Source organism: Mus caroli, unplaced genomic scaffold (genome assembly GCF_978045245.1).
Source record: "Mus caroli unplaced genomic scaffold, Mus_caroli_1 scaffold_16, whole genome shotgun sequence".
NCBI classification, from domain to species: Eukaryota; Metazoa; Chordata; class Mammalia; order Rodentia; family Muridae; genus Mus; species Mus caroli.
The window spans coordinates 62781969-62803052 of record NW_028227271.1 but is presented as its reverse complement, the minus strand read 5'-3'; the positions used below and the strand labels follow the sequence as shown (position 1 = coordinate 62803052).

At 38.4% G+C, this 21084-nt stretch overlaps 1 protein-coding gene across 3 annotated transcripts in view; it reads left to right on the top strand.

Annotated features, from left to right (window-relative positions):
- The window catches only part of Oxr1 (oxidation resistance 1), a 407724-nt gene that overhangs the window by 239695 nt on the left and 146945 nt on the right, over window positions 1-21084 (top strand). The window contains exon 1 of one of the 3 annotated variants that reach the window (XM_029469696.2): window positions 19763-19995. The exons of the other annotated variants lie outside the window; for them this stretch is intronic. The gene's annotated coding sequence lies outside the window, so the exon portion shown is untranslated. Of the gene's footprint in view, window positions 1-19762; window positions 19996-21084 lie in introns of those variants that run through there. 3 annotated transcript variants of the gene reach the window in all.

Here is a 21084-nt window from a genome sequence, read left to right as displayed (position 1 = left end):
AATCTATTGACATTCTGAGAAGTATTTGAAAGCCTTTATACTTTCATCTACTGAACATTGTATGGTCCATTATTGACTTCAGATTGTGTTGAGGTCACTGGAGACCCCGCAGAGTCCATAGCTAATAGATCTCAACTCTGATCAAACCTTAATGCTTGAGTTTTTCTCATGGATACCCAGTAGGCTACAAGCTTAAGAACTTATTATTTCACCTCTCATAGGATAACAGTGATTTCTCATTCTTGTATCTCATTGGATGCAAGATGAGACAGGTGAGGAGTTGGTCTCTACATATGTTTATGATGCAAATAAGCATCTGTGGGTGTTGAATTCATTTATCTTAAAGGAAGATGAACCAAATACTTCAGGTAAGTTCTGTCAGCTTTAAAAAGTTTCTTAACTGCTACGCCAGATGCTCTAGAGCTTCAGCAGTAACACTTGCTTGATGCACATCCTACCTCCAAAAGAAGACTCCGTTTAATGTCGTGACTTTTATTTTGTGCTTCTCTAAAGGGAGAAATGAGTTAAAAACTTTTCTTAAAATGAGTTACTTGAAGCTGGAGAGCTGGCTTTTGGTTGAGAGCACTTACTGATGTGGCTGAGGGTCTGGGTTCGGTTCTCAGCACCCACATGGTGGTTGGCAACCACTCATAACTTCACTTGTAGGGAATCTCATATCCTCCCCAAAGTCCAGAAGCATCAGGCACAGACATGAGACATGTGCATTCATGCAGGTAAAACACTCATACACAGAAAATTAAATAAATGTATCTTTAAAATTAAAGGAGCTTCCTGTCTTAATTTGGCTGATGGAAATTCATTGTAATACCAGATACATATACTATTAATACAAGCTTGTTGGAAGCTTACAGTGGTATGTCAAGATGGTAAATATGTAACTTGAAAACCAAATCTTTGATGTTCCCTTTCAGATCACAAAACATTCATGAATAATTGATAAAAATAATGGAAGCTAAAGAAAGGTAATGAAAACTAATTTCTTCAAAAGTAGTTTTCTGTAGCTCTCCATTCTGGCTTCATGATAAAGATAGAATGTCTACATTGGGAATGTAAATGGGGTTTCTTATATGAAGCTAAATGTGTTAACCACATTCCATCACTGAATAATTTACTGACAGCCAATGAACAATGGCTGCCAGAAAGTAGGATGATTGCTTCATAATCCATGGTATGACATTTTCTGATTGTTTCTCCCCAAGGCTGTGTGATTGAGTCTGGACAGGTTTCTTAGCCTCTCAGAGTCTCTGTGCTCCCACAGTATGAAGGAAGCGAGGCACATGATGGGATCCTTTTCAAATCTAAAGTTTTATGACATTTCAGGTCATTGGTTTTTATTATATCTTGTTTGCTTCTGTTCTGTCAACCATGTAATGAAGACAGATTCCGGCCCCAGATGTGACTTGACTTAGGTTTGTCTTAGGTTGTTCCCTTACTTTCTTGCTGTGTGAGCATGAACAATGAGCCCTTTTCTGAGCTTCTTCACGTGAGAAAAGTAAGGAGCGCCTTCCTCCTCAGGTCATGATCAACCAAGACATTTAAAAACCATCAGGTGCAGATGCCGTCGCTGCTCATGTCTTCAACAAGTCACGATTTCTAGTATTGACCATTCACAAATCTCAGATCTGCCTTTTCTATGACCATCTTCTGGCCTCGGCTGCCTTCAGGAAAAAGAATAATTATTAAGAATTTACTAGAAAGATGACAAGACATAGCCCCACAGCTGATAAGGCCGAAAACACTTTTTATTTTCCTTTTTTCTCCTTTTGAGTTGCCTTGGTATGAAGAATGCTGGCACTGTTAGCAACCATCATCTTTCTTGTTACTTCTTTATCTTTTTGTCATTGCAATCTAGCAGCCGCCATACTTTCATAAAGGAAATATATCTGAGGCTTTAAAAAATTACTTTCACTTTCTGTGAGATCTGAGATCTCTGCTTTTTTTCCCTCACTGATATTTCTTTATTTTGCTAATGATTATGTCTCTGAACTTTTAAACTTAAAAATAAAGTGACTTTGTGGATTGCATAAATCATTACAAAGTAAGCCAGTAACTGTATTAAGGATAAACATGTTTTCCAGTGTTGCTTTATATAACATATCACATTTTCTAACTTCATAGAAACACACGTTTCCTATTTACAAACCTGGTTAATACTATCTGGCTGTAAGGTGCATTCCATAAAACATACTGCTCAAAGGCTGGGAGATGCCCAGAGTCCCGCAGAGTTTAGGTTCCCTAGCGTCAGCATCAAGATCATGCTGTTTATAAAGTCTATTCTTTTAAACCTAGTACATGACATATTAATTACTAACATATATTGATGTAGTAATATATATTATAAATTGTGTCAATAAGTATAACTCTAATCACCACATTCAATGGCTATTCTCGAGTATTCTCTATTCTCGAGTATTCTCTAGTACAAAGGTAGTCACAGCTTCTTGACCCCAGTTGTTGGACTTGTGTTTTATTGTTGTTCATTTACTTTACGAGTGACTCTTTTACTCTACTGCTTATAGATCAATGTATTCCCTTCATCTTTTTTTCTCAATAACTATTTTTAGTTGACTCAAGTAATATTTATTTATTTATTTATTTATTCATTCATTCACTCATTCATTCATTATGTATGTATTTACTTATTGAGAACTTCACTTGTGAATAGTATATTTACATTTTCTCCCTCCCTCTCTTCCCTGGAACTATCTCCCCATCCTTTCTCAAAACCATGCCCTCTTATTCTTTAATTATTATTGTTACATACATATTTTATAGATACAGATAATTTAATTTATAAACATATCTTGCTGAATTCACTTAGCTTTCTTGTGTGTGTGTATGAGTTTAGGGCTGTCCACTGAGAATTGGTCCTGTCAGGGGACTTGTCCCTGGAGAAGACTCATTTTCCCTCTCTCCAAAGCTATTAATAGCCTGTAGTTTCTTATCGATGAGTGAGGCCTTGTGAGATTTCCTGCATGCACAGAGGCATGTCAGTTGGTATTTCAGGAATTTTATAGGCCATCATATCGTTAAGGAAACATGAGGTAGCATCCTTATCATTTCTCACAATCTTACCACTGGCTTCCTGGTTCTTTCACACCCAGCTTCCTGGTCCTCTCACTACTGGCTTCCTGGTCTTCTCACTACCGACTTCCTGGTCCTTTTGCTCCCCTTTTCTGCTATGCTCCCAAGATTTGGGTGTAGTGTTACCTGCTGTAGTGTTTAGTATTACATTAGAGTTCTAGTCTCTGGGGCTGGGCATCACACAGTCACCTGTTCTAGGAATATTTTGGTCTCTCCAGTTGCAGCTTTCTGTAATGTGCTCTATCTGCTGCAAAAAGAAGTTTCTTCGGTGACATGTGAGAGCTGTGCTTGCCTAAGGACATAAAGAGGGCTACTTAGAATGCATTTCGACATAATACTTGTTGAGGAAAGGAACAATATTAGGCATTGGTCTAGGGGTCCTTGGGCTTACTAGTTACTGGAGTGCTTTTGATGGACAGTTTCAGCCATGAACTTCCTCTAAAAAAGGAGGCCTGAGGCACAGTTAGCAGTTGGCTGCCCCTCAGCACATAAGTGACACTATTGCATCAATAGAGAGGTATGTTGCCATTCTTGTCGTTCTTGTGGTTAATACACATGACAGCTGGGCGGAGCCATTGATTGTCTTTCTCCTTCAACAGTTTGCATAGCTCCTTCCAGTAATCAGAGCCAGTCCTCAGGGAAGTGTTCCAGCTCAATCCTTTTCATGCTTGCTCTCCAAAGTTTGTGGTGTCTTTAGCAATAGGTTCTCACTTCAATTTCTGGAAGCCAACCAAAAGAATTGGCAATAGCCTATGTTGTTTTGGATGTCTCTGGGACCTTCTTGACCATATAAATGACTATTTCATAGAATAAATTCCTAAAATAATTGTTAAAATTAAGTAATTTTACAAGTTAGGCAAATACTACCTCTTGCCAACAACTTTTCTGAACATTTATGTTAGTTTAGATTTTAATAAACAAATTTAATAAACAGAAATAATTCATTTCCCTGTGGATTAATAGAAACCATATTTAAAAATTCAAAAACTAGCTTTAAAGATAATTTTATTCCAAGTGTTGAGTAGTAAGAAGGTGTAGAATATTGTTCTAAGCAGTTTTAGTGAGATTATTTGAGCCCCATGACAATGTGGTCTTACTGAAAGTATATAAAGAACATGCTATTTAGTTTGATTATTTTGATTAATTTAGAAGGAATGGTAGGTAACAAAGTACATATATATTTTCTATTGACATTCACATCAGTACGCCCACTATAACACTCTTACTTTTTACAATAAAATCACTTTCAGTAAATCGTATTTCACATTTGAATAATTTGACATTGCCAGTTGAAATCAATTCTAAACTCTTATGAAATTAGAACAGGATAAAGCTTTGTAAAATGTCTGTGATATGCATATTTCCCCTCAGAATCCAATATTAATATCTGTGGGGGAGTCGTTCTTACAAGGTAAATCTAGTATTATTTATACCTCTGGGTGCAAATGCTTTGGAATAACAAGCACACCTAGCCGCTGACTTTGACCTTACATAATTTTTACAGCTACTGCATTCTTGTCAGCAGGTTGTGAATGGTTTGGTCGGAGTTTGACCCCTGCCTGTGATTCATGCTTGAATTGTTTATGTACACTTTTATGTGAACAATAAGCCCAATAATGCCTAGTTGTACTTCCTGTGTTATGTGATTTGGGATTCAGCACAGTCATTCCTGCTACACTCTCTCTCTCTCTCTCTCTCTCTCTCTCTCTCTCTCTCTCTCTCTCTCTCTCTCTCTCTCTCTCTCTCTCTCTTTCTCTGCCTCTCTCCCTCTCTGACTTCAAAGCTACCTGAACTTCCAGAGCCAGTAACTTTCTACTTTCAAATTGCATCAAGTTCAATTTGATATAGTCAATTAATGATTACCAAGACATGTTTTCCCATTTTCAAAGTAGCCAACATGGGGACATAGAAGAAGGATAATTTACGGTATGGAAACTAAGGGGGGAGAGGGAAGAGAATTCAAAGAAAAATGGTTAAACAAGATATTGAAAGGAAAACTACAGAAACTCACACATTGATGTAGGCTATAGCAAAAATGATAGAAACTAAACATAGAGAACAGCTATTATCTGTAGGGAATGGAGATTACTGTGGAAGAGAAAAGAGCCAGAGTCAAAGGAAACATCCCCATGGGAAATCAAAAGTATAACCAAGAACCATGCTTAGTCCCGAGCTTCACACTCTGTTAGAACTACATAGGTGCTTATTGAAGTAGACTTAAACTGCAGTGCTGAGACTACCTTAGAGCAATTTGGAGAGCCTTAGAGACCATTCCTTGAGGAAGTCATAAATACAGCAGGTGGCAAGTACCAGGGTAAAGAGCTAGGCAAGCCAGTTACTTGTTGCCAACTTATCCAATATTAGCACAGTCATGAGATTTTTTTTCTTAAGATTCCATGAACCTAATTTGTAAGACATTAAAGTTATCTCAAAATGATACAGAAATTCCTCTTTTTCCCCCTAAATTCAAGTGTAGTTGTTAACAGGTTTATAAAATTGGTAAGAACGGTATGACCCAGTTCAAAAGCTCGAATGTTAAATGTTATCTCTGTTGGTCTCTTTTTCATTTGTCTGAAATTGGCTAAGCATCTAACACAGTCTGGTACAGAAAAGGAGACTGCACTTATCAGATGTGAATCACGGGAGCCATTAACTTCTGCAGGACTTTGGGAATTTTTCATGATCCTTACTTCCCATGTCTCATAAGTTTTGCAAATCTAAGGAAATAAAAGGCAGTGTCTGTTAAAAAAAAATCAGAGGGGTTTCTTTGCCATCACATCCTATACAGTATAAGAAAGGACTATAGATGTTTACAAAACTGAATATATACCCCAAACTTGGATAAATAAGTTAACAAAAGTAAGACAATGGGAAAGGAGATGCTAAAAGCACCTTTAAAGAAGAGACTGGCATGATCAGGAATGAGATATGAAGTAAGTGTTGGCTTTAAACTGTGACTATTCCTCAGTTTCTTATTAAGTTTATCTGGATCTTTTAAAAATAACAAATAGGGCTGGTGAAATGGCTCAGTGGGTAAGAGCACCCGACTGCTCTTCTGAAGGTCAGGAGTTCAAATCCCAGCAACCACATGGTGGCTCACAACCACCCGTAATGAGATCTGACTCCCTCTTCTGGAGTGTCTGAAGACAGCTACAGTGTACTTACATATAATAAATAAATAAATCTTAAAAAAATAAAATAAAAAAATAAAAAAATTAAAAATAACAAATAACTGTACTGTTTTATTAAATCAGTCTACAAATACAGACATATAAGAAAAGATATTTCCACATATAGTAGCTAGCAGTCTACGTACAATTTATAAAGGAAGAAATAAAAGATTCCAAACCCATGTGACAAATTACTTTCAAGAGATATAAAAGTTTGTAAGTCATAGGACTATGCTTTAGGGTTTACTGAGTGTTTATAATATCACTTTCACTATTGAGGTGTGTGATGTGAAACACAGTCAATACATAAAATTGTCATGAAGACATGTAATATATTGTCTATTTATTTATTTGTTTGTTTGTTTGTTTATTTACTTTGCATTCCAGTCAGTGCTTCCCCTCTCTCCTCTCCTCCCTCTCACCTTAACTCCCATTTTCTTCCCTCCTTTTCTACTCAGAGAAGGAGAGACTTCCCATAGAAATCAACATACTTGGCCTATCAAGTTACAGTAGGACTAGGTGCTTCTCCTATTGAACCTAGACAAGGCAGCCCAATAAGGAGTAAGAGATCCAAGGGCAGAAAACAAACTCAGAGGCTGCTCCTGCTCCATGGGTTAGGAGTCCCACATAAAGACCAAGCTGCACATTTGTTACATGTGTGTAGGGGACCTAGATCTGTGCCATGCATGCTCTCTGGTTGGTGGTTCAGTGTCTCTCAGCCCCTATGGACCTAGATTAGTTGATTCTATAAATTTTCTTGTAATGTCCTTGGTTCCCCTCTTCCACAAGATTCCTCAAGCCCCACCTAATATTTGACTGTGGGTCTCTATGTCTGTTTTCGTCAACTGCTGGGTGAAGCCTCTCAAAGGACACTTATACTAGGTTCTTGTCTGCAAGTGTAGGAGAATACTATTAATAGTGTCAGGGGTGGGCCATCCTTCATGAGAAGGATCTCAGGTTGGAGCAGTTATTGGTTGGCCATTTCCTTAATTTCTGTTCCATCTTTATCCCTGCATATTTTGTAGGCAGGACAAATTGTGGGTCAAAGATTTTGTGGGTGGGTTGATGTTTCCATCCCTTCATTGGAAGGCTTGCCTGGTTACAGGAGGTGGCCATTTCTGGTCTTGTATCTCCTATTGCTAGGAATCTTACTAAGGTCACTCTCATAAGTTCCTGGGTGTTTTCCTTGTTCTGGGTTTCTAGTTCATCCCAGAGATGCCCCAACCCCAATCTCAGTTCTTTTTCCCAATTCTCTCCTCCTCTGACCTCTTCACAATTGATCCTTTCTGTTCCCCTCTCTACCCCCTGTCCAACCCAGTTTCTTCCATCCTTTTACTCCTGATATCTATTTTATTACCCTTCTTAGTAAGATTCAGCATCCTCCCTTAGGTCCTCTTTGTTACTTAGGTTTTTTGGGTCTATGGATTGTAACTCAGTTATCCTGTACTTTTTGGCTAATATCCACTTGTAAGAGAGTACAACTGGATGTCCTAAATCTGATAGAAGAGCAGATGGGGAACAGCCTTAAATGCATAGGCACAGGAAACAACTGTGTGAGCAGGGCACCAAAAGCTCAGGCACTAAGATCAACAATTAATAAATGGGATCTCATGAAACTGAAAAGCTTCTGTAAGGTAAAGGACCCTGTCAATAGGACAAAACAACAGGATTCAGAATGGTAAGAGGCTGTACATCCAACAGAGGGCTGATACCCAAAATATATAAAGAACTCAAAAAGTTAGATACCAACAAACCAAATGACCCAATTGAAAAATGGGATACAGAGCTAAACAGAATTCTCAACAGAGGACTCTCAAATAGATGAGAAGCTTAAAGAAATGTTCAACATCCTTAGTCATCATAGAGAAACTAATCAAAAGAACTCTGTGATTTCATCTTATATACCTATCAGAATGACTATGATAAACAAAACTCAAGGGACAGCACATGCTGGTGAGGATGAGGATGTGGAGCAAGGGGAAGACTCCTCCATTGCTGGTGGTAGTACAAACTTGTACAACTATGTTGGAACTCAATCTGGTAGGTTCTCAGAAAATTTGGAATAGTTCTACCTCAAGACCCAGCTATATCACTCCTGTGCCTATAAAAGGATGTTCCATAATACCAGAAGGACACTTGGTTAACTTTATTCATAGCAGCCTTATTTATAATAGCCAGATGGTGGAAAGAACCCAGCTGTCCATCAACAGAGGAGTGGATACAGAAAATGTGGTACATTTACACAAAGGAGTACTACTCAGCTATTAAAAACAATGACTTCATGAAATTTGCAGCAAATAGATGGAACTAGAAAATATCATCCTGGGTGAGGTAACCCAGACCCAGAAAGATACACACAGAATATAGTCTTTGTATTATAGTGTCTAATAAGGTATTTTGGATGGTGCTGGCTTGCTCAACTATCAGTGAAAGCCAGAATGCCACGTGTTCACTGTAACCCTGTCCATGGGAAGGGGGAAAGAGAAGTGAAGCATTTTATGTCCACTGGCATGTCAGCCTTCAAGCAGAAAATAACTGTTCTTCAGATTCTCTAGCTTCATTAACAAACGAAGAGTAAGCCTCCTATGACACAAAACCAATTTTCCCATTTTGAGTTCAAAGCAGTGACTGAAATTTTAGTGTCAGCATGCCAGTCTGACTGTAGAAAATGACTTTTCTGTGCCTCTATAAGCCGTGGAAACTCCCAGTTTAAACAGAAGGGGCTTTACAAATCTAGATACTTGAGGATGACATCAAGAAGTTGCTGTTAAGGGTACTACTACCTGTGATCCTGGCTGTGTAGTGGCCACTTCCGTCTCTGTACACACACTGACTGAGCTGAGGACTATTCCCATAATGGTGTTGGTTGGAGACATTGGCAACTTGAGGGACAGCACCAAACCCTGGAAGGGTGACTTTGCCTCCATTCCAAGACTGTTTTTGGATGCGAGTAACAGAAAATCACTATTAAACTTATTTAAACAAATCCAGCATTCAAAGTCAGCCTGCCTGTGGTTCACAGGTTAGGTGAGTTGAAATGAGTCTGAAATGAGGAAATGAGTAAAAACAAAAACATTTCCATTTTCTCTCCCTTTATTGACTCTGCTTCCATAGTGCTAACTTTTTTTCTCTGTTTCTGCTTCATGGTCCCAAAATGGCTATCTGGTTCACATTCCAGACTCTTCATGATTAAAATGTCCGAATCCTCAGTCGCTAGCATTCTTCTGGGAAGAGTTAAGACGGCAAATATCATAATGCTGTCTCATGCACACTCAGCAAAGTGGAACTCCAATATTAGACACTGAAGGAAAAAACCTCTTGTGGCTTAACAAAGACTTTGAATTAACAAAGACTACTTATCCCATGCTATCCCCGTAACATATCTGGGTTTGAAAATATAGCAAATATCTCAGGCCTGTATCCTGTTTTTATTTAGAGTCATGCTAACTATTCTCTCTCTCTCTCTCTCTCTCTCTCTCTCTCTCTCTCTCTCTCTCTCTCTCTCTCACTCTCTCTGTCTGTCTCTGTCTGTCTCTGTGTCTGTTTCTGTATCTCTCTCTCTCTCTCTGTCTCTCTCTCTGTCTCTGTCTCTCTCTCTGTCTCTCTCTTTGTCTCTCTCTGTCTGTCTCTGTGTCTGTTTCTGTATCTATCTCTCTCTCTCTGTGTGTGTGTGTGTGTGTGTGTGTGTTTACTTTTTAAAATCAGTTAATTTCTTTACTTATTTTACATCCACAGGCTCTCCTCCCTCTTCTCCTTCCAGTCCCTCCCTCTCTACCTCCATCCTCCAGTCCTCTTTTTCTCCTCAGAAAAGGGGGAGGGGCTGCCCATGGGAATTAATTCACTTCACCTGGCAACCATTCTTGAAAAATGTAGTTAGAAGGGGGTAGAATTATTAAGGAATTGGGATGCTGTTGCCAAGGATAAGAGGAACATATATCAGGTGACTTAAGAGGTAGATTATCCAACAGCATATTATCCAGTAGCACTAAGAGAGAAACATGAGAGGACTTTTTTCATCACCTCAGACAAGGATGTTTAAGCCCTAAAATGTATGACCAAGTTCTGTACAGGACTTTTTCTTTTAGCTCCTAGACAGCTACCTTCTCACTGTGTTCTCTCGAGAGAAAGAATGGGAGGAGGAATGAAGGAAAGGAAGGAGAGAGAGAGAGAGAAAGAGAGAGAGACTAAGATCTCATCTCTTTTGTGCATAAATAACCTTCCTAAGAACTTCACCCTTATGACCTCATCTAAATCTAATTGTACCCCAGCATCATTCCAGGTATCCAGGGTGGTACCCGGGATTTGAGAGAATGTATTGAGTTCGCACCATTTTTTCTCTCCCCACTTATAACATATGTCTGCTTAATCCCAGTAGTAACAAGCCATCCCTAATCAGTTTTCAAGTCTAATGTCCAAATTCTTTTTAAAATATTATCTAGAACAGGTGTGGGTGACATAAATACATTGTCTCAAGGCTGGAGACAGTGTCTTGGTGGTTTAGAACTTTTATTGCTATTGCAAATGACCAGAGTTTGTTCCCAGCAACCTCTTCAGGCAGGTCACAATTGCCTGTAGCTCCAGCTTCATGATGCTCTCTTCTGACCGATAGATGCACTACAGTCACACCCAAACACTCGCGCATTGCACACACACACACACACACACACACACACACACACACACACTCATACACACAATATATGCATAGTATGTGTGCATGTTTGTGTGTATATTTTTAAAAATATATTTTAAATAACATCCTGTTGTTTCTCTTCATGGTTTTTCAGTGTGCCAATTATGAAGAGATGATCCATCCTCAATAATATCTGACTAAGCACTTTGCACTAAGAATAAAGGTGCTCTCTATACCCTAAGCCCGTGCAGACAAACATGTTTATGCTACCAAAAGATAATGATTCGCTGGGCTAGGATATTTTGACATCTTATGAGAAGGGAAGGATATGAAAGAGGGAGGATCAAATCCCAAGCAGGTCCAGCTTAGTAGGGCAGATGACATTTGACCTTGAAACACTAGAAGAAGCCTTGGGGTTGATGATTTGACCTATAGACCCTGAGAGATGCAATGCTATCCCAACAGCTCTGCCTGCTTGCACCCCTGTGTCTCTCTATGCTGGATTCCTCTGAAAAGAATAGCAAACAGACTGTTTGGTTAGCCTTTTGTGCAGCCCTGATGACTTTTTAATAATTTCCTAGGCAACTCTCTTCATTTATAAAGAATACTTACTGCAAGTTGTGGCCAAATAGCTCTAATAACCTGTTCTCTGGAATACAATTATAATGGCTTATCTCTCTTTCACCTAGTCTTCTTCATCCCTTTATTGCAAACCAGCAGGATAGTTGTTGGCTCATTCTTATCTCTATTCTTGGCTTCTGCTGGGACAGGTGATTAGAACTATATTTTTAACCCTAATGTCCTTATCAAGGGCTTGTTAGGCTACTCACTTAATATTGCTTTTAGATTGAGTCTTTGTGAATTTCTCAGTTTCCAGACCTCTAGGTTAGTGATTATTTTTTCCTAATATTTCTCTAAAAATAATTCTCTCGCCGCACCATTGACTATAATCAGTAATAAGATTCCAAAGCACACCTTCACTGCTTTGAAATCACTTCTGCTAAGTATTGTTCGATTGCTTGCCAATTCTACCATGCACAAATCATTAGTATGTAAATCAGTCTGATTTTTGCTGCTTTGTAACAAAGACTGCCTTTTCCTCTTGTTTCCAATAAAGTACCATTTTTCATCTGAGGAATCACCAAAATGGTCCTTCTGTTATAATTTCTGATAGAGATCTCAAAATTCTTCCAGTTTCGAGCCTCTACTCATTTCTGAAATGGCTCCTTCCTGTGTTAAGAGCATACCTGTCAGAAGCATAGATCAAAATACTTACAAATTTCCGGTGTCAGAATTTATTGGATAGCAGTAAATTCATAAGCTGAGTTGGTTTCATTGGCTAAAATTTTCTAAATAGTCCCAATTTCCCTTGCTAGCTGCCCATTCGCAAGCACAAGTTATTTTCTTATGTTGATCTTAAGTACTATGGTCAACTCTTAAATCACACATGACATAGTGCCTAGTAATTATTACTTATAATTTTACACACACACACATAGATTTAAGAAAGAAAAACAACAAAACCGACCAAATAAAGAGACAAAAAAAACCCAAAAACCAAAAACAAACAAACAAAAAAACCAGTAAGGAGACCACAGGGAAGTTCAAGGTGGCCAAACAGGACCTACTAGAGACAAGGCAGAAGGCTGAGAGAGATACAAAGAGATTCTCCATGGGTAGTGTAGGTGAGGGAGGTGACCACAGGGGCATTATAAATTAATCCTATTGGATTGTGTCTGGAAAATCCACCTAGCCATAGAGCCAGCCTACAGGATCTTCAGGTTCACAGGTTTGAGCTGAGTCAATCTACAAAGAAAAGATGGAAGCCTTAGAGATGAGGCATAGGACTGGGTCCAGAAAAGCTTAGGTGTTGACAGAGGAACTGTAATTTGAGTAGGCCATGGCACAGTGGGGACATAGCTGAGCTCCTGAATCAGTTGAGAGTTCTCTGTCTATAGGTCTCTTGTTGTACACACTGGTGATCATATGACAGGTTAGTGGAGGTCATCACTATTGAAGAGTTAGTTGTCCCCTTCCCTAAGTGGTCCAGAAAGGACATTCTTGCATCTTTTCATAGTATGGCATGTTGGATGATTTCTAGGCCCCAGATTTTCTGATAATGCTTTTGGCACCTATTCACATGCATGGTCCCAATATGCTTTGATAAATTTATAGAATGCTACCGTTTTGTTGTTAAGCAGAGTACTCATCAGTTTGTGCCTCATGGATGGTGCTGAACAGGTATGGGGGGGTGTATACAAGAAGGTGTAGTCATCCTGCATTCTTTCTCTGTGATTGTGCACAAAATGGGGCAAATGATGCTTGTAAAACTGATGCTTACAGTGGAGGGAAGAGCCTGAGAAAACAGATGATGTCAATTCTAATTCACAAATCTTACCATCAGACTTGGGAGCCAAGAAAAGCAGACATTTTGATCCAGGTGTATATGGCTAAGAAGGTGGTGACCCAATTTGTTCAAAGCAGTCAAGCAAGAGCTCTCTCTTCCTCCACTCTTCTGTTCTCTTAAGGTCTTTTATGCTCTAACAAGCCCTGTCTGAATTAGAAAGGGAACTCTCCTTTACCCAAACTAACAATTCAAAATGTCCATCTCATGAAAACACACACACACACACACAAACACTTCAGTTCTTTAAGATATATTTTTAGGAAAAAGGAAGCTTGAATCTGTCTCATATTTTCAGAAGTGAATATAAGAAAGAATTATTAGATGCTGTGTGCTCTGCAGATTACAGCAGATACCCCAGCCCAGTAATGCTTCTGCTGAGGTAATGCAGAAACACTAGTCAGATACCGACACTTGGCAGACATATTTTGCTTCTTTAGTCTTTTCATTGGATGATAAATATTTAAGAGAATATAAAAATGGTTGTCATATATACACGTATAATGTTTTCACATTTGTTTATTTTGTTGTCTGTGTGTGGTGAGGTCAGAGGATAATTTGTAGGAGTCTGTGCCCTTCTCTTGCCATGAGGGCACCAACAGTTGAACTCAGATTCTCAGGCTTGGTAGCAAGTGCTTTTACCCTACCCACTAAGCTATCTCACTGGCCAGTGTGTGTGTGTGTGTGTGTGTGAGAGAGAGAGAGAGAGAGAGAGAGAGAGAGAGAGAGAGAGAGAGAGAGAGAGAGAGAGAGAATATGCATTGATTTACTTAACTGAATGATGTATCACTTATATGCCAAAGGCAATGTAGTTGTAGACATTAGCTTTTCATTTCAGAGCACACTAACTGAATTTAGATAAGATCTCAACACATTAGATTATATAGTTTTCAAAACCAAGGCAGAATAGAAATCACAAATTAGAAGAGGGCAGCAGATTCCTTAAAAATAAATTATGATAAGAAATTAACAAAGGACAGATGGAGATGTTTATGAACAAAAGTGTGAAATTATATTTTCAGAATTATGTTTTATTGTAATAGTATAATTATGGCTCAGTTATCAAAAAACATTAGGAAATATATATTATCTTACAAGGAGTTTTAATATCATGTAAAATGATAGCTGTATACTTATGAGTAAAATTTTATGACAAACATGATATTGAAAATACTCACTGTAAGTAGCTTCATTGATCATTAAATATTATTTGTCTTGGGGTGATAATATTTTTCTTCCTCATTTTTAGTAACTAAATTTGGTTATAATATATAATGTACTACTCTGGCTAAAATAATTAAATTACATTATTTGTAAGCAATAATCTGGAAGTTTTAAAAAAATTTAGACCATTATCCCAGTGTGTACTAAAAACATAAAATTAAATGGCTAAAGATGCTAGCCAAATTAATCAAGAAAATGTCCAACTTGGCATCACACACTTCATGTAAATATTCTTGGAAAGATATAATTTTTAAATTTTTTATACAGATTGCAAAATTAATCCAGAATAAATAACATAAAATGGAAAGCAGTAGAGATACAAAATGTGTAATTAGTGGTGATATTAAAAATGGCAATTTAAGTGATCTAAGCAGTAGTCCTTTGGGACTGCCTTCTGGTTGTCTTAAAAGTTATTTGTTCTGTGAAATACTGATGATGGTGATTGATCAACTACAATGACATTTCAAAAGCAAAAATTTAATTTCCTACATCATAAGTTACATATTCAGAAAGAGTGTTTTTGCCATATAGATAACACTAAAAATACTTTACAAATAAAATTATCATTCTGGCCAGACTTGGCGACACTCTCCTATGATTCAGCTACTTAGGAGGCCTGGGCAGCAAGGTCAGGTTCTATCTCAAAGAAAAAACAATAATAGCCAAAACTTAAATAAAATAAAACCCTTACATTTCAGGCCAATATAATATCTTTAGAAATTTTGGCCATGAAGGGCCTCCATTTTTGGCTATGTGCTCATGTTGTATGTAAGAGGAGTAGATAACCTATTTTTGTACTCAAACTTTTTTCGATGTATTTGGAAGAGTGACTTTCTAATGTCTTTATGTGGAAAAACTTACAGTGCTTTCTTTTAGAAAACTGTTATTTGTATAAGTTACATCCCTTAGTAAAACTTAAAATCAGCAGATTTTCCAGAGAGTATTTAATTTCCTTTAATCTTTTTTTTTCAGCTAGCACAGAAAATAATGGAGTTCAATAAATAGTTTTCATACATGTGTCTAGCTTTATTTTTGTATTAAATAACTTGGATTGACCGTGGTGGTACACATGCTAGTGTTTAAATTACTATTTCACAACTGAAAGGATCCTTGGTTTTGTGAGATGGTTCCCTCACCACCGAGTTTCTGCTTCCTACAGGGGGCGCCCGAGCGAAACCCAGGGCTGACACACAGATGTGTCTTCTTTATTTCTATTTATGTTTCCTGTATTTTTCTAGCTAACCTCCACGCACTGGCAACCAAGACTAATTCCGGAGACAACTGCTGAATCTAGCCAGCTCATCAACTGGCAGGTCCCGTTACGGCCCTGCGGACATAAGAGCATTTACTAAATAAAAGCCCAGAATAACCAGATCAATTACAGTTCAGATTTAACAATAGATGATCGTTAGGTATGACCCTGTTCATATATATTGTTTTGTAACCGTGTGTCCTGTATTTTCGCTGCGTTCTCTAAACCTGCTTTCTTAATTCCAAGCACTTCTCTCGACTCCCTGCTCTCATTTAGCTCCTTTTTCCTGCAGGACTTCCCGCCTTTGTGATCACCAGGGCTATCAGCGTACACCTAAATAATCCTTCATTCTAGTCTGTGACGTGGCACTGACTGGTCCACCACAAGTTCCTAAAACATAAATGCAGAGACTCATTGAGCGCTTTTGCTGCAGTGCATTACTATGCCCTCGTGCATGCGTTGCCCTGGGCATGCATGCTGAAGCTCTCTCTGATAGGAGCTAGCTGGACTTTGCCTGTTTTCTAAAAGAGTGGATTCATCTAGAGAATAGATGGGTAAGGGACATGAGTCGTTGTAACTTTTTGTAACAACCCAGTATAGGTTTTAGGCACATTATGTTGATGTGTGTAATCATGAAAATGTGCAGAGCTACAAAAGGGAAACACCACATCTTTATTGTAGCTGTAGAAATAGAATGATGCTTAATTTGTAAGATAGAATGATTCACTGTCCTCCTTCACCCAAGTCCTGGACTCTTTGAGTACTAAACCTATGTGTTCGCCAAGTACCCAACCTGCCTGGCTACATTAACCAGTGGTGCTGTGTGGCTGCTTGTGGCTCTTCCCACTACTCCTGTTAACCTGCACAGTGCTCCTGCCAACATCCAGATGCTGCCGGTACTACAGTGATTGCCGTGGCAGCTTTGCCTAGATACCACCTAGATAACCATAATTATTTTTCCTTAAAATGAAATTACACCAAACATCCAGAAGCAGACCCAGAAACTCTACTTTGCCTGTCTGGAGCCATGTCGATTTGGATTGTAGAGTCTTTAAACTGACTCTGGCTTCCGAAGGCCACATTGCTGGCCTACTGTGGGGCTTTCCCCAGGCCACATAGCTGGTCTACTGTGGTATTTTTGTTGTAACATCTTATCTATGGCTGTACTTGGCTATCATTGACCACATGAAAGTCACTGCTTCTGTGTTAATTCTTCTCATTGCTGTTCCCTGAGATGGGGCTCCTTGTTTGATTTATTCAAACATCCCTGTCTCCCCTCTGTCCTTTCTTCTTACTTGAGGCCCTGGGCTAGGCCTGGCCTGTTGCCTCCCAGGCCTGCCTAAGAGCTTGACTCTGACTAAGTAGCCTGGCTGGAACATCTGGGCACAGTGGGAGGAGAAAGTCCCATCTCTGCGTGCCTTGTCATCAGGAGGACATTGGAAAGCCTCCTGCCTAAATGTGCTGTTTCTGGACCCAGATGACCTGAACTTCTTTGCTTACTAAACTAGCTCTGTGCTCCTCAGCAACTTCCTTTCCCTCCCTGCTTGTCCTTACTCACCTCAATATGAAGAGAACATACAGGCCTCCAGAATATTCTATCGTGCTAAACAATTTATGCCCGTTTCTTAGAAAATATCTACTACATAAAAATAGTTAACTATTTGCTGCTATTTTTTTAATTAATCCTTGATGATAGCATTAGAAGATTCAGCTTGATTCCTACCACTGAATAGCCTATCTGAAGGACCACTTTCTGGCTTCTCTACCAGATAACACAGTGTGGAGTAAACCTCACTTCCCTTATACAACTATTGCTGCTCCATTTTTGTTTAATCTATTCATTTAAGCAGAAAAATGGGGGAGGGGAACTGACATTAACAAAATATCTCAGAATCTTAGGTTCTGTTTGAGAGACCCAAAGAAGGTAGGAACCAAAAATAGAAGTTACCAGAGATATAAGTGGTGTGACCATTGTCAAGTTGCTGAAATATACAATTTTACTTGTTCTGCACTTTGAAAATGTGCATCAGAAATGTGAGGGAACCGCCATTAATAAATAGTAATCTAATTCTCCATAAGAAGATACTGACCTAAAGATGGAAGGCTTCCACCGTGTTCCCAGTACCACATAACAAAGCCTTAATAACAGCTTTGGGTCCCTCCATGCCTTTGTTCAGGATCTCCAGTTCTTTCCATCACACAAAGACACAAGGCTTTGGCTACTTCTCAGGGTGTCATGGGATTTAGAGAGAGCAGCTGTAAAAATAAAATATTTGAAGGACTCAAATAATCTACACAATGGCAATAGTTATAAAAACCTGACTTTGGAAACTGTACAGAAACAGGATCATTTTGTTTTCCCAGTCAGAAAGCTCTTAGCCTCAATCGTTTCTTTTGAAAAATAAGTTATTGTTATTGATAACAAAGAGGCAGTGTTTGCCTATGCCAGAGACTGTGGTAAACACTACATGGCTCCTTGACACACTGTTCCTGAGCCTACCCATAGGTAGTTATTCATTCTCTACAAGAAGAAAGAGAGACAGTTAAGATTCTGAATGGTTCACACACTCGCCCAGTGTCACACTCTTCAGAGCAGAAAGGGAACACTAGGGTTTAAAGTCAGACAGGCCATGCTCTAATCCCACAGTCTAAATCCTAATACTACTATATCTGCTTTATTTTATATAATTGATCCTGCATAGTCTGATCAGCCTTACAGTTCAGTGATGTGTGGGACAGTCACAAGCCCCAGAAAAGTTCAGGACATTGTCATTGGTCTCAGAGCAGCCACCCTGATGCTGTCACCATCCTGGGCTCACAGACATTCCAAATTGGCCTCCACTATTAGATAACAGCATACAGACTTTAATCATGATATAGGAATGAGCCTGTGCCTCTTGGTTTACCAAACAATACTTTAAATAAATAAAATAGACGATAATAAAATTCTATTTGTATTTTAAATATTTTAAATAAACTGTTTAAATATATATTCTTTAAAATCATCCTTTGTTCCTCATTATCTTAACCATTTTAAGTCTACAGTTAAATATATTCTCACGGTTATGAAACAGGTGTCCAGAATTTTCATTTTGCAACCCTGAAACTGCATTCCTATTAAATCACCTGTTTTGATTTTTTTTCCTGTTCTCTGGCACTGGTAGCCCCTAGTCTGCTTTTATTTCTGTGAATTTCAGTACTTTATATACTTCATAAAAGTAGGATTCTACAGTTTTTTCCTTCTGTTCTTACCATTTTCACCAGTTCTCAAACTGCAGGTCATGACCCTCACATATTCGGAAGGTTGAGTGACTTACAACAATATTCTTAAAGTCTATGCATGCTTTAGCATGTATTAAGACTTCCTTCCTGATTAAGGCTAGTAATATGCCCTAGTTCCCTGTCTCTGTCTTACGAAGTATTTGTCCATCTGTTCATTATGAATGCTTGGGTAGATTCCCTTTTGGGCCACACTAGATGGTGTTGTTCCCCATGTAGCTCTGAGGAGGCTCCTTAAGGTCCTGCTCTCAAGTATCCTGAATATACTCCCATTGCTGGAATAGACGGATTCTATAGCAGCTCAAAGTTTATCTCTTGGGGAAATCCCATAACGTTCCCCATCACATTTCCTCCTGACACATTTTATATTTTTGCTGACAGCTTTCAGTGACTCCACACCTTGAAGGGCACTTATGATTATCTGTGAAATATTACACCTTTTTCACTCCATTTTGATATAACAATGTATTTTTATGTCAGAAAACATAGTACGACTTAAGCTAGGATTTCATAAGGAATGATGGATGCCAGACAAGCACAGGACTGCATCCCCATAAACATGTTTAGCTGTAGAAGCTAAATATTACCCTGAGACATTCCTTAAGTAAATGAATAACTTGTCCTTCTGAACCTAAAGCAGATACTGTTTCCTTGGGCTTTCAGCCTCCAGCCTCTTACTCAGAATCAAAAGCTTCTTAATGCTTGGCAGAGGGAGACAGTGGGAAGGACCGACTTCTTACTCCAACCATCTGCTGAAGATGGAGGAAAAACCAGGCATTTCAAGGCCTCCCTGGATACGGAGCTGTAGATTTCAGGATGGGAATGAACTCATTGCAATAGCAAGAACATGTAAAAGGCAATGCAAGGAGCTACAGCCAAAGAGGGGTCAGCTCCAAGAAAACACGGCCAACAGCCATGAACCTGTAAAGTGAGTTTCAAAAATCATGTTTTTCTATTTTTACAAATCTTTTCATTTGACTGAATCATTCGTTAGAGAATGTGAGACTTAATACCATACCAAAGCATAGCCATTAGATTCAAGACAATCAAATAGTAAGATATTATACAGACAATAAAATTGGATATTTGTGTGTGTGTGTATATTGCATTTCTTCAAAAATTGCTTACCTCTAATGAAAAATAACTTTCCTTTCAGTATTATATAATATTTTGATTCTGTGATATGAATTTTTTAAAATCTTTGAACCATTTATCCGATTTATATTCATATTATTTGTTTTTATTTCTGCCTTCCATTTCATGAGTACAAACTTAAAGAATCAAATGCCTTTTCCATTCTAAATATGCAAATAAATGATTTAAAATTGTAGTGTGCTTACTATCATCCTTATTTACTTGGTGCACACTGAGATTCTATTAAGAACTGATTGTAGTAACGAATCATTAAGTTTTAGCACTCTATAGCTAATGACTGAAATTTTCTAAAGCTATCAGGTAATTTAAAAACAATATGGCAAGATAAACTGATTTGGGTTGATGGTATAGTTCATTGGTAGAGTGTTTGCCTTATATGCCTGAAGCCCTGAGTTGGATCTGTAGCTCCATGTAAATGGGACCTGGTGGCTCATGCCTGTAATTCCTACACTTGGAAGGTGGAGGCAAGACAATCAAAGTTCAAAGTCTTCTTCAGCTACAAGCAGCACTGGCATGGAAAGGTCAAGCAAGAAAGACAAAGCCCATAGTTTTGTTTTGTTTTGTTTTTTTAATAGTCCTACATATATAGAGCGATCAGCAATGATCACATGTAGAGCTAGCTCACTTGAAGAGAAAGCAAATAAAGCCTATTTGAGTAAATGGGCCCTAGTTATTTGAGTAAGTCCTAGTTAATAATGTTATAAATACTGCGCTTGTTTTATATAGCAGTCGAAAATAGCAAACCTGACGATAAGGATTCCTCTCATAAGAAGTTCTAACAGTGCTCTGCTGAGCAAGAATGCTAAGTAGGACAGATAGGTCTCTACCATTGTCCAACTGACCACGTTTCTTCTTGGTGGTG